This window comes from Papio anubis, chromosome 2 (assembly GCF_008728515.1).
Source record: "Papio anubis isolate 15944 chromosome 2, Panubis1.0, whole genome shotgun sequence".
Taxonomy (NCBI): domain Eukaryota; kingdom Metazoa; phylum Chordata; class Mammalia; order Primates; family Cercopithecidae; genus Papio; species Papio anubis.
The window spans coordinates 79,707,411-79,721,716 of NC_044977.1; the positions used below are offsets into that span (position 1 = coordinate 79,707,411).

General features: G+C 39.1%; 1 protein-coding gene across 21 annotated transcripts in view; it reads left to right on the forward strand.

Annotated features, from left to right (window-relative positions):
- The window catches only part of FHIT (fragile histidine triad diadenosine triphosphatase), a 1,487,995-nt gene that overhangs the window by 678,337 nt on the left and 795,352 nt on the right, over positions 1–14,306 (forward strand). The window lies entirely within an intron of this gene.

Below are 14,306 nucleotides of genomic sequence, written 5' to 3' on the forward strand. Positions count from 1 at the left end.
TCCTTATTTGTCTTTCCTTGTCTCACTGGATGAGTCAAAGCAGATGTCACTGAGAGTACTGGTGGCACCAAGTAACATGTCTGAAGAGCTCTGGAGCAGAAGAGGGAGTAGGTACTTATCAGGAAGAGGGAGTAGGTATAAATACCAAGTTGGCAATGAACAGCCTGGAGAAGGGGCTTCTTCTTGGCCTTCACTATACGTTTTGAATAGAATCACTGTAGAAACATTCAAAATAAAAACCAAAAGAGCCTGATGCCTAGGTCTCAGCCAAACCAGTTAATTTAAAATATCTCGGAGTGGGGTGTTGGTGAAGATGTGGAGGACTGGAACCCTCTTTCATTGGTGGTGGTAATATAAAATGGCATAGCCACTAAGGAAAACAGCTTGGCAGTTCCTCAAAAAGTTAAATACAGAGTTCCCACATGATCCAGCAGTTTCACTCCTAGGTGTACACTCAAGAATTGAAAACATAAGTCCACACAAAACTCGCACCTGAATATTCACAGCACCATTCACAAATGTCCAAAAATGTGGTAACAAATGTCCATCAACTGATGAATGGAGAAAAACATGTGGTGTATACATACAATGGGGTATTATTCAGCCTTTAAAAGGAATAAAGGATGAATACATGGTAAAACGTGGGTGAACCTTGAACACAAGCTAAGTGAAATAAGCTAGACATAAAAGGCTACATATTGTATGACTCCATTTCTATAGGATGTACAGAATAGGCAAATCCACAGAGACAGAAAGTAGAATAATAGTTGCCAGGGGCTGTGGGCTAGAGGAAAATGTGAAATGACTGCTAAAATGTATGGTTTTTCTTTTAGGGGTAAAAGTATTCTGAATTAGATAGTTATGATAATTGCACAGTTTTGCGCACATACCAAAAACCATCAAATTGTACACTTTAGAAGGGTGAATTTTATGGTATGTGAATTTTATGTCACTTTTCAAAAATCTTAACAGAAAAACAATCTGGGAATGGGGCATGTGCATTTTTTTTTAAGCTCCCGAGGTTTGTTTTTATAGACAGGATCTCACCATGTCACCCAGGCTAGAGTGCAGGGGCATGACCACAGCTCACTGCAGCCTCAACTTCCCAGCCTCAGGCAATCTTCCTGCCACGGCCTCTGGAGTAGCTGGGACTATAGGTGCAAGTCACCACACCCAGCTAATTTCTTTCTTTCCTTTTTTTCTTTCTTTCTTTTCCTTCTTTCCTTTCTTTCTTTCGATGGTGTCTTGCTGTATGTCCCAGGCTGGTCCTGAAGTCCTGTTCTTAAGGGATCCTTCTGCTTTGGCCTCCTAAATGAGGGGCATAAACCACCACACCTGGCATCCGGAGATGATTTTTAATGTACAATAGTGAAATCTTTTTTCGAAAGTCACATTTAGACCCTGAACACTCTGGAGCTTGAATCTTTGTCATCATGAGTTTCTCAACACTCATTAAGTGAAACACCACACAAGACCTTGTATGATCTGTTCCCTGCTCATCTTTCAAACCCATCTCCTCACCTGTGCCTTGCTGCCGGCTGTTAGACTCAACTCCACACTCTTCTTTCCATTCCTCTAAGATCTTGAGATCATTCTTGCCTTGGCAATTGCTGTTTCCTCCACCTGGAACATTTTATCCCCATATAGTCACATATAGTGGACTCCTTATTCAAATCGCAGATCAAACGTGAGGTTCCCCTTTTCTTTGACACTTAAACAGCCACTTCTGCCTCTTCCAAGTCCCTTCCTGTTGTTGCATCTTGATCATTTCCTTCAAGTCACAATCAGAATATTATTCCTTGTTGACTGACTTGTAGTCTCTACTGCTTGCAATCCTCACCCTGTGCCTAGAAAACTCCATGAGAGCAGAGAGCTGGTCTGTCATATTTACCACTAGAATAGTATTTGGAATATGGCAAGTATATAATACATATTTATTAAATGAATAGGTGATTAGAGTTTAATGAGGAAAGGTTATTAAGTGTATGTAATCCCTGAACATCTTTTTAGGAGAAAGGGAAGGAACTGGTGAGAATGAGGTTAAATATGTAAAACAAGTAGATGTACCAAAAAAAAAAAAAAAGAAAAAAAAGAATGACAGAACAGAGAAGAGGTAACTGATGAAGTGAGATCTTGAAAAGGCAGTTGGCATTTTGAAATACCTAGGTGTTTTCTGTTTATAAATAGCTGAGGTTTTGGATTTTCTTTGACTTGTTAACAATTGAAAATTTTTTTAGTGACATAAGTTGATGACTTAATATACTTCACTAAAAAAGTCTCTTTGTATAAAAATGTTACGGGTATGCTTGTTTGCTTAAATTCTGAGACACTTCACGTTGTCTTCTCTTTCTCTTTGTTCACCTTGTTATCTTCTTGTAGGATTCCTCTTCTACGGTGGAATTTTGACATACGCCTGTAGATTAGAATGTTTTATAAATCATATAATCTTCAATGTATGTCTCCAACCATTCATTTATGTGCCTTGTTTTCTAAGTAATCAATAAAGTATGTTTGAGAGTGGGGCTAGCTCAGATTGTGTTGTTCCTCAGTTAGATGACAGGGCATTGTTCCTCCTAAGGTTAGTCTTGGGATCCATTAGCCAGCAGCTTTTAATAAGCTCATTTACATTCTTGGTTAACAATTGAACCCCCAGTGTTTAAGAGAATTGAAATAGAAACCTCCTTTCCAGTTGGAAGAAGTGTCTGGCGTTAAGGCTTTTTCTGATGTCCCCCAAAGACATTCGTGCCTTCTAGAGTTGGTCTAGATTCTTGCCATTCACTAAGTAATGCCAGGGTATGAAAATAGCAGATTATTTTTTACAGTGAACCTTAATATTTCCAGCCATAATGGAATAACAACTTTATTTTTCTAGTTAAAAGGAAACACACTTTTATTCTTTTAACCAAGAGAACAGTGTTTCTTTTTCATTGTGTCTAACTTCCTGGTTGCCTAGGAGACATTAATTTTCATGGTAGATTGTTTTATCTAGGACTTTTAGAAGAAGTTATTTCCCTTTATATTGTATTCCTAAGTAATGACAAATTTTTATTAGAGATTTGGAGAATTAGAGAATGCCTGTTATTAACAAAGTTTTGGGGAAATGGGACTTCTTTCTATACTACTGTTGGATGTAAACTATTGACTACATTTCCTGAGAGATATTTAGTAGTTCATATCAGTACCCTTGATGGTTCAATATACTTTGAACTCAGTGATTCCCAAATCTAGGAATTAATGCATGAGAAGTAATCAAAGAGATGCATAAATGTTGATGTGTGAAGGACCTTCCTCATCGGGTTGTCAGGATTAAGTAACATATCGTATAAATTGCTTAGAAAGATGAAAGTACTAAGTACTTAGCTGTTATTTCTGTTATTTAATCAGATGCTAGTTTTTGACACTGTTCTACCTCTAATATGGAGAGATAATAGTGACCCAATGGCAGTAAGGTGCCAAATACATGATTTTCTTTGTATTTATGTAGCTGTTACATACCGTTTTTGTGATAAGCATTATATTGAGCAACTTAACAATATTCGCTTATATATTAGTTGACAATTAACAATTGTTTATTGCATAAAATTAGGCATTACTTTTTGCCAAGGCAAAATACACCCATATTGTGACTAGCACTTATCAAATTTTTAAGTGCTTTATGTGTGGTCCTTGAGAAGAAGGTACTGTTGTCATCTTCATTTCACAAATTTAAAAAAGCTGAGGAACTTGCCTAAGTTCATAAAATGAATTGGAAAGAACATAGAATCGGAAGCCGTGTTTGTCCATTCCCAGTGCTGTGTTAGCCACATTGTTGCAGAGATTGTTCGAGTCAGAGAATGATGAAGTTTAGGAATTTGTTTTTTGAGAAAGTTCTCAAGATGATCTTAATAGACCTAGTTTTAAAACTATGCTCTGAGATGTGCTTCTCAAACCTTAATGTGCAAACAGCCTAGCTGGGGATCTTGTTAAAATACAGGTTGATGCATTACGTCTAGGCTGGGGCCTGGGAATCTACATTTCTTACGACTCTCAAGTGATGCTGTTGTTGCTAGTCAGAGGAACACATTTTGAGTAGCCAGGCAAGGGAAATATGCACTCTTTTTCTTCCAAAAACATCATTTGCTATAGAAAAGAGAAATCATGAAATGGGATGGAAAGGTTTTTAGTTAATCTGTTGATTAAAATTTGACGTCTTCATGAGCTTGTTTTCTTAGGTGCATTGCTGAAGTCCTGAGTTTCTTCAACTTTGGCCAGTGGGTTTTGAAGGCCCTTATATTCTCAAAAATTTTATGTTTATTTTTCTCTATTTGATGAAATAATATGAAAATGACAGATATAGGCTTATATTCTAAATCAGCTGCTTGCTATCTTATAACAGAGTACGGCTATGTGGCTTTAGTGCAAAGGGATTGCCTAAAGTGACAGAGTTATTATTAATTCAGTATTTCCCAAATCGGGACCGGCCCTGAAGTCTTACATTCCCAACTTTAAGAAATCCTTGAATAATATCCTCTATAAAGAGCCAGGATACCCACTGTATTAGTCAGGTTTCTTCAAGTGGGGAACTAATAGGACACACACACACACACACACACACACACACATATAGGGGAGTTTATTAACTTACACGATCCCAAGGTCCCACAGTAGGCTGTCTGCAAGCTGAGGAGCAAGGAGAGTCAGTCTGAGTCCCCAAACTTAAGAACTCAGAGTCCGATGTTTGAGGGCAGGAAGCATCCAGCACAGGAGAAAGATGTAGACTGGGAGGCTAAGCCCATCTCTCTCTCTCGTGTTTTTTTTCTCCCTGCTTTATATTCACTGGCAGCTGATTAGATTGTGCCCACCAGATTAAGGGTGGATCTGCCTTCCCAGCCCACTGACTCATGTTAATCTCTTTTGGCAATACCCACACAGATACATCCAGGATTAATACTTTGTATCCTTCAATCCAATCAAGTTGACATCCAGTATTAACCATCACACCCCCTAAGTTTCAGAAGAAGTTTGAATAAGCCACTTAACTTGTTGGACATACTTGATATCTCTAAAATGAGAGGGCTAGACATACATGATCTCTTAGGTTCTTTTCTGCTACAAACTTCTAGAATTTTTTTGGAGCAAGGTTTGAAGTATTTGGCAGTTATTTTAGGTGGACATTAACATAACATTTGAAAGCAAATCCGGAAAAAGAATCTGCCCTACCCTGAGGTGAGCTATTGTCAGCTCCTGTTCACAGCTTGGAGATATCACATTTTGGGGCCTGCATTTGCTTTTGTGGCATTGAATCTTATTCTACTACAAGTTAGGTTGCCTATCTCGCCCTGTCAAAAAAATGACTGAACACATCCACTGAGTCACACACAAGAGGATAGTAGAGATCTTTTCATAGTTTAAGCAAGCAGAATAAAGATTAAGCTCTAAAAGTGTTATGCTACCAGCTGGTGAGAATTACAGGAGATAGGGATATAAAGGTGGTCTATAGGCACTCGAGAGAGAGAGTACAAATATGTCATAATGTGTCCGGAATTGGCAGGTTCTCGGTCTCGCTGACTTCAAGAATGAAGCCGCAGACCCTCATGGTGAGTGTTGCCGTTCTTAAAGATGGTGTGTCCGGGGTTTGTTCCTTCAGATGTTCAGATGTGTCCATGGTTTTTTCCTGTTGGTGGGTTCGTGGTCTCGCTGACTTCAGGAGTGAAGCTGCAGACCTTCGCGGTGAGTGTTACGGTTCTTAAAGGCAGTGTGTCTGGAGTTGTTCATTCTTCCCAGTGGGTTCGTGGTCTCCGTGGCTTCAGGAGTGGCTTCAGGAGTGAAGCTGCAGACTTTCGCCATGAGTGTTACAGCTCATAAATGTTGTGTGGACCCAAAGAGTGAGCAACAGCAACATTTATTGTAAAGAACAAAAGAATAAAGCTTCCGCAGTGTGGAAAGCAATGGGAGCCTGCTTTTATTTGCTTATCTGACCCCACCCACATTCTGCTGATTGGTCTATTTTACAGAGAGCTGATTGGTCCATTTTACAGAGAGCTGATTGGTCCATTTTGACAGAGTGCTGATTGGTGTGTTTACGATCCTTTAGCTAGACACAGAGTGCTAGAAGGAAAAGTTCTCCAAGTCCCCACTAGGTTAGCTAGATACAGAGTACTGATTGGTGTATTTACAAACCTTGAGCTAGACACAGAGTACTGATTGGTGTGTTTACAATCCTCTAGCTAGACACAGAGTGCTGATTGGTGCATTCACAATCCCTCAGCTAGACATAAAGACTCTCCAAATTTCCACTAGACCCAGGAACCCAGCTGGCTTCACCTAGTGGATCCCACACCAGGGCCACAGGCGGAGCTGCCCCCCAGTCCTGTGCGGTGCGCCCACACTCCTCAGCCCTTGGGCAGTTGATGGGACCCGGCGCCGCAGAGCAGGGGGCCGCGGTCATCGGGGAGGCTCGGGCTGCACAGGAGCCCACGGCAGGCGGAGAGGCTCGGGCATGACAGGCTGCACGTCCTGAGCTGTGCCCTGCGGGGAGGCAGCTGACACTCGGCGAAAATTTGAGCTCAGCGCCTGGAGGGCCGGCACTGCTCAGGGACCTGGAGCACCCTCTGCAGCTCCTGGCCCAGGTACTAAGCCCCTCACTGCCCGGGCCCAGCGGTGCCAGCTGGCTGCTGCAAGCGTGGGGTCCGCCGAGCCCACACCCACCCAGAACTCACGCTGGCCCAGGAGCGCAGTGCGCAGCCATAGTTCCCAACCGGGCCCCTCCCTCCACACCTCCCCACAAGCAGAGGGAGCCGGCTCCAGCCTCAACCAGCCCAGAGAGGGGCTCCCACCGTGCCCTGGCAGGCTGAAGGGCTCCTCAAGCGCCACTAGAGTGGACTTGGAGGCTGAGGAAGCGCCAAGAGCGAGGGCTACTAGCATGTTGTCACCTCTCAGTAAGAGAGAGGTAGCAAGAGGCTACATTTTATGACTGAAAAGTGGGAAATGGAGACTCATTTAAGAATGTTGAAATCATGTTTTTAGTCCCAAATAAAAGAAGTTATTACCAAAAAATATAAAGAAAAAAGTAATTGTCTAGAAATGTGAGACCTTGGTTTTCATTTATGTATCTACTTCTTTTGTTTGTTTATAAAGCGAGAGTAGGGTTCAATTACCATTTCGAGAGTAAACCAAGTTCCTTGTATTTCCTTCTTGGCTAATGCTCACTAACAAGTCTAAGGGCCTAAACCTTGGACTGAGTTTCTTAACCCAGTACTTGCTTCTCTGGATTACAGAAGCTACCATCTCCATATTTGCTAAGAAACAGTTCCCTGAAGATGATTTTCCCCTGAAAATTCCACAGAATACTGGTACATCTAGTCTTTGTTTGGTAGAAAGATTCAGCAATTTTACGTTAGCTTAAAATAAAATTGCTTTCTGCCATTTTCATGTGAGAGGAAAGTATGTAATATTTATCTCAGTCTTGCAGACAGTTTCAGATCCTGGAGATGAACAAATTTTCCCATCAAACTCTTGACTTTTAATCTTTTTCATGCTTTTGTACCTTTTAGAGTTCCTAGAATATTTTTCTTCTTCACTGAAATTAAAACTTGAAGAAATATGTGTATTAGCAGCATATATGGGGATAATTTTACCACAGTTAAAAAAGAGATAGACTTAGATTTGGGTCGGGAAAGAGAAAAAAATATTAGTATTTAAGGATACCTACATCACGTGGCAGACAAGAAAACATGCTTTCCATACTTTATTATCTACTATTTTCAAATGAAGTATCTGAGGATTAGAAGGTTCAGTGAATCCTGGAAGATCAGGAAGAGAGTGGCAGAACTGAGACTCTTTATCCACTCAAAAGTGTAGCAGAGCTTTGAGGAAAAGGGAGGGCTAAAGGCCAGAAAGGGAAAGTAAGATTCAAAAGAGGCAGGTGGTGCTGGAGGCCACAGCTGTCTGGCGAGAAGGGCATGTCCTTACATCTTTGTAAACGAGATAAATGAAAATACAATCACTGGAGTAAGTGGGGGGAGAGGCATGGTGGGTAAAAAAGCATATAAATCATTATTTGAAATTATAACAATATCAATTCATAGAAGTTAGGGCATCGGGAAGATGGGGTATGATATCTGGAAGAGATGAAAGGAGGTAAGAATATACTAAGGATAAAGATATTGATCTGCTTTAAAATATTGAGCATTATTATGGATAGAATAAGAATAACCACTATTGAAATAAAAATAGAATGTATAATTTTCGTACTCATGGGGAAAGAAAAACCAGACCTAACCTGTGGAAGGTAGACAGGAGAAAAAGTGAAGTGAAACAAACGAAAAGATGAAATAAAATGTCTGAAGTAAGCTCAAAGAATAATCAGCGTAAATGTGTAGTGGTTAAACTTATCCAGCAGATTCTTTAACGGATAGAAAGCAAGATGCTATAGTATTTTATTTATAAAAAATTTCAAGAGAACAGTAAGGCAATGGAAAAATGTATAAAAATGTATACTTGTCAAATACAAACAAGAAAAAGGAACAAGACCAAGGGAGTGAAATGAATGTGAACATATCCACATGTAATAATGTAGCTTTGAGGTACAGAAAACAGTGATTTATGGTGTAAGGCATTGATTTAGCAAATGTAGTTAGAAATTTAGCACAGTCCTCTCAGAAACCAATGAAGCAATGAGACAAAAAGACAGATTTGGATAACAATTTGATCTCTCATGTATATAGAACTTATTCAACAAAAGCAGAGCATACTTTATTTCAGAAGGTATGTGGATTAGACACAAGCTTCAACTTTCAATGAGTCAGGAAGCCTCAAATTCTACAAAATCAACAGCATAGAGGTTCTCTAACAACAGTGCTATGAAATCAGACACTATTAACAAAAAGATAGCAAAAACATCCCACATATCTGGAAATGAAAAGACATACTATGAAATAACCCTCAGGTTAAATAGGAAATAACAAGAATAGCAAAGTTTTAGAGCTGAGTGATAATAAAAGCACAGTAGGTGAGAGATAGAGCTAATGGAATACTTTCAAGGCAATATATAGCTTTTGTTACACAAGAGAAAAACACAAAGTCTGGAATCCTATAAGCCCAAGGTTTGACTCAAGTAACTAGAAAAACTGCCACATAGTAAATCCAAAGAAACAATAAAGGAAAACAAATCAGAGGAAAGAAATACAAATGCAGTAATAAAGTAAAAATAATTCATAAAAGCCAAAGAAACAGAAGTTCATTATTTGAAAAGCTTACTAGGATAGGTCTTACTTTTGAATAACAGACAAAGAAAAAACATCTCCATGTACCACGATAAACACAATAGGAAAAAGGTAAAAGAAATAATTATAGATTATGTTTTTTAATCCAGTAAAAAGAATATAAGTTTTTACCAGTATTATGTGAAAAGGATATATGGCTAAGAAACTGATACAAGAAAAAAATCTTAAGTAAATCAGAAAACAATAAATGGTAATGATTATCAAAACTTAGTCCTTCCTGGCACAGGACAAAAGACACAGTTTGACAAAAGAGTTTTGTTTAACTCTCATGAAACAGAAAATGCTTGTTTAATAAACTCCCTTTGGAACAAAAAAGAAAAACCAAGCTATTATGTTTGATCTTGATAACAAAAACTAGATAGATTGGTTGGGCACAGTGGCTCATGCTTGTAATCCCAGCACTTTGGGAGGCTGAGGCGGATGGATTACTTGAAGTTAGGAGTTTGAGACCATCCTGGCCAATGTGTCAAAATGCTGTCTCTACTAAAAATACAAAAATTAGCTAAGTGTGGTGGTGGGTGCCTGTAATCCCAGCTACTTGGGAGGCTGAGGCAGGAGAATTGCTTGAACCAGGGAGGCAGAGGTTGCAGTGAGCCCAGATCATGCTGCTGTGTCCAGCCTGAACAACAGAGTGACACTCCATTTCAAAAAAAAAAAAATTGAGAAATTATTGGCCAACTTCACTTATGACTTTCGAAAGGCTAAGAATCCAAATCTAGCAGTATATTAAAAAATAATACTTTGTGACTGAGTTGAATTAATCATAATAAGGAAAGAATAGTGAAGTATTATTTTTAAATTTGCTAATGTAGTTTACCACATTAATGACACAGAACAAGCAATTGCATCATCAGTGATACAGGAAAAGCATTTCATGAAACCAATTTTTAAAAGAAATGGTGTGAACTCTTAGAAAACTTGAAATAGAAGGGATATTTTTAGCTTGATTAAAGGCTCCTATTTAAAACCTAGAGTAGACATCATTTGTAATACCAAAAAAAAAAAAAAAAAAGTTTAAACTCAGCCCTCTTAAGGTCAGGAACAAGACAAGGATGCCTGTGTTGCTTTTGCTTCTCAACACATTACAGATACCTGACCAACACAGTACAACAAAGAAACACAAAAGTAGGAAAATTGCAATGAAAGATATGATTATCATTATTTCTAAGTGAAATTATATATATAAAAACAAAGAGAAGGCTGAGCGTGGTGGCTCACGCCTGTAATCCCAGCACTTTGGGAGGCCAAGATGGGCGGATCATGAGGTCAGGAGATGAAGACTGTCCTGGCTAACATGTTGAAACCCCGTCTCTACTAAAAATACACACACACACACAAATTAGCTGGGCGTGGTGGCGGGCACCTGTAGTCCCAGCTACTCTGGAGGTTGAGGCAGGAGAATCCCTTGAACCCGGGAGGCGGAGCTTGCAGTGAGCCAAGATTGCACCACTGCACTCCAGCCTGGGAAACAGAACAAAACTCTCTAAAAACAAAACAAAACAAAATGACAACAAAAAAGAATCAGCAGAAACCATTAGAAGCAATGCAAGAGTTCAGCTAGATTGCCAGCTATAAGAACATAGAAAAATCAATAGCTTTCTACTGTATCGGGAGTAACTAATTAGAAACTATGGCAATAATAAGGTACCATTTATAATAGTGACATAAACTAAAAGCTATCTAGGAATAAATCTAAGATAGAATGCATAAAACATATAAGGGGAATTTAAAACTCTATTACAAGAGTTTTATTATGGTATTAAAGAGCATAAATGCAGCATTCATAAATGGCTCCATTGAATATTGTGACGATGTCACATTCCCTTCACCCCTCTTACAATTTAAATTCAGTCTCATCAACATCTAAGAATTTTTTTTTGAAAGGGGCAGAGTGGAGGCTAAAATTTATATGGGATAATAAATACAGAAAGAGGATCTCTGTTTTTTCTTTAGACATTAGCAATATAGAGCAGGAGTTGGCAAACTCCCCCTATAAACCAAATCTGGGCTGCTGCCTGTTTTTTCAAATAAAGTTTTACTGGGGCACAGCCACACCTACTCATACTGCTTTCATGTTGCCATGACAAAGTAGAGTAATTGCAGCAGACACTGTGTGGCCTGCTGTGTCTGGTCCTTTAAAGAAAAGAGAGAAAAAAAAAAAAAAATTGTGCGACCTCTGTTCTACAGCATCTGGCTCTTACGCAGAATAGAAAGGCGTCTAGACTTATTCCTGTGTGTATATGGTAACTTAAAACTGTAATCATTCCCAGGAATTGGTACTAGGAAAATTGGCTCACAAAAAGAAAAATGAAGCTGTTTCTGTATTTCAAACTATAAACAAAGCTCCAAGTGGAATAAATACCTAAATGTTAAGGATGAAAATATGAAGTCAATAGAAGAAAATATAGAAATATATATATTTGCAACCTTATGGTAGAGAGGGATTTGTTCTGAGAGATATGCAGAGCACAAACTATAAAAAAAAAATTGATGCACTTGGAATACATCAAAATGAATGATTTCTGTTCAATGGAGGGAACAACAGAGAAATTAACAGATGGTGAAAATATAATTATTGTGTTTAATAGACCATGATCAATATTTAGAATATACAAGGGACTGTACAAAATTAGAAAATTGAAGGGAGGAGAGCAATATGAAAGAGGACAAAGTATATGAATTGGCAATTTTTTAGGAAGAGAAACATGCATATACACACACATCACTATTAGAGACAAATGAAGTAAAAGGAAGAGACGCCATTTTCCGTTCAATAATTAAAAGCTTGGAAAGCAGGAAGTACTATCAAGTGCTGGTAAGGATGTAGGAAAATAGAAATCCTCATGTATTGCTGCTGGGCATGCAAGCTGGTGCATATATTTTAGGAAATCTAAGTATCTGACCTGAATCCCAACAATGGGATGCTAGGATCGGAATCCAGGGAAACGTGTATAAGAATGGTAGTCACAGTGTAACTTGTGGTAAAAGGTTGTAATCAAGCTAGCTCTATAGTACTAGAGGAGTGGGCAGGAATACTACAGTGGAATGCAGTGAAAGGGTTGTTTATAGCGCCATGGATGAGTTTCTAAAACAATGTTGAGAGAATACAGAAGAATGAGACTTAAAAGCTACAAGTTACATACAAATTTAAAAACCATGAATAAAAGAGCCCTATGTATTTTTGACAAAAATTTATGTACACAAACATGTAAAGAGGATTCTGAATAATACATTAATTATGAAAAAGTGAATTTCTGGGGTGGGAAGGGAGGGAATGGGACTGGACATAGAGGACAAAAAGGAAAAGGATAAGAAAAGTGAAAAGAAAAAGCAGAGCTTTTCATGAGCTCATGATAATGTAGCTCATCAACTAGAGCCTGTGCTAAGTCAATTCTGTTCCATTATCCTGAAGGAGAATTCTGGGACATTACTTCTTTTGGCAATGTTAGATCCAGGTGCTCAGAAAGTATCTTCAGGTGTGGGTCTCTGTATCTTCACTGTCTTTGCCTCAGTGTTGGCTCTCATATCAAGCCAGCTCTTTTTTAGGAAAACTCATAGCTGTTTCAGGTTCATAGTCTACCAGTTTGGCAACTCAACTGAAAGAAAGTGGCCTTGTTACTATCAGCAGTATTACTCTGAAGGATGTCTTTGCCTTTGATTGGTTCATTTTGTGTCCTGTGTCCACTTCCGAACCAATCATATGTCAAAGGACTATGGGTGCCTGGGTCACATGCCCATCACTAGAACCAGGTAGTAGGAATAGTCCCACATGTAGAATATGGTGGGGTGTTACTAAAAGCAAAAAATCAAAGTGGTATGGCTAAGACTATAAGGAAGTAGATTCTGGGGAGGGAAATAACCACAGGTCACTTGAATCAATGCTGTTTGTAGAATAGTTGATGTGATTTGCCATCTTTATTCTAGAAAAACAAGAAAAAATGAAGAATAGCTAACTCTAAGTATCTGAAGCACTGCCACTTGCATGATACTTGTTTTATATGATTGCAAGGAATAAAGTCATGAAAAACTTGGTGTAAAGAGCAACTATGTTATTTGTAGAGTTGACTATCTTAGCAGGAACGAGTAATGAACTCCCCATCACTGGACATATTCAAGCATACACTAGCCAGCTGTTTGGCAGGAATTCTGTAGGAAAAGGCCCAAGGATTGGGAGGATAGTTGGGTTTGGTCAGTGGTTCTGAATCACCTGGACAACTATGGAAGCCTTGATTGCTGGGCCCTTGTCCCAAAGTTTCTGGTTCAGTAGGTCTGGGGTGGGGCCTCAAAATTTGCATTTGTAGTAAGTTCCCAAGTGAAGTTGATGCTATTGTGGAGGGACCTCCCCTTGAGAACTGTTGGGTTTTTAATGAGCTGGTTGTAAATGTTCTAAAAACCATTATCTGTACCGCTGGGGCAAACCTTCCCATCTTATTTCTTTAGTACCTGAAATGTGTACAGTTCTGGCTATATGGGTTCTTCCATAGAAAATGACATTTGTACAGTTCTCTGTCTTATGTGTCATTGAGAATATTAGAATCATTAAACAATCATGCATTATTCACGTGCTTTATAAAATAGTCTAAGGAAAAAAAATACATTCAACATGTTTTTCCTCTGCTTTCACACCAACGACAACAATCAACAAAGACTACTACCGTGACCAAATGTGTGGCGTCCCCCCCCCGGCAAAACGCACCAAGCAGCGGACACCAGCTGGATGTCCTTTGATTCAGTTCAGAAGAATTTGGATGTTATGTACCTGGAGATAGCCTCAGATTCCACAGGTTGAGGGCTCAGTGCCGTGAGACTGGCCCCTGACTTTCAGATACCAGTTGGAAGTCTGGGCCCCTGGAACTTCCAACTGACTGACTGTAAATCAGAGACCCCATGGTTCCTTCTTTGAGTTCAATCAATTTGCTTGAGCAGCTCAAAGAATTCAGGGAAATACTTAGATTTACCAGTTTATTACAGCAAATATTACAAAGGCTAATGATGAAAAGATGCATAAGGTGAGGTATGGAGGAAAGAGCACGGAGCTTCCAT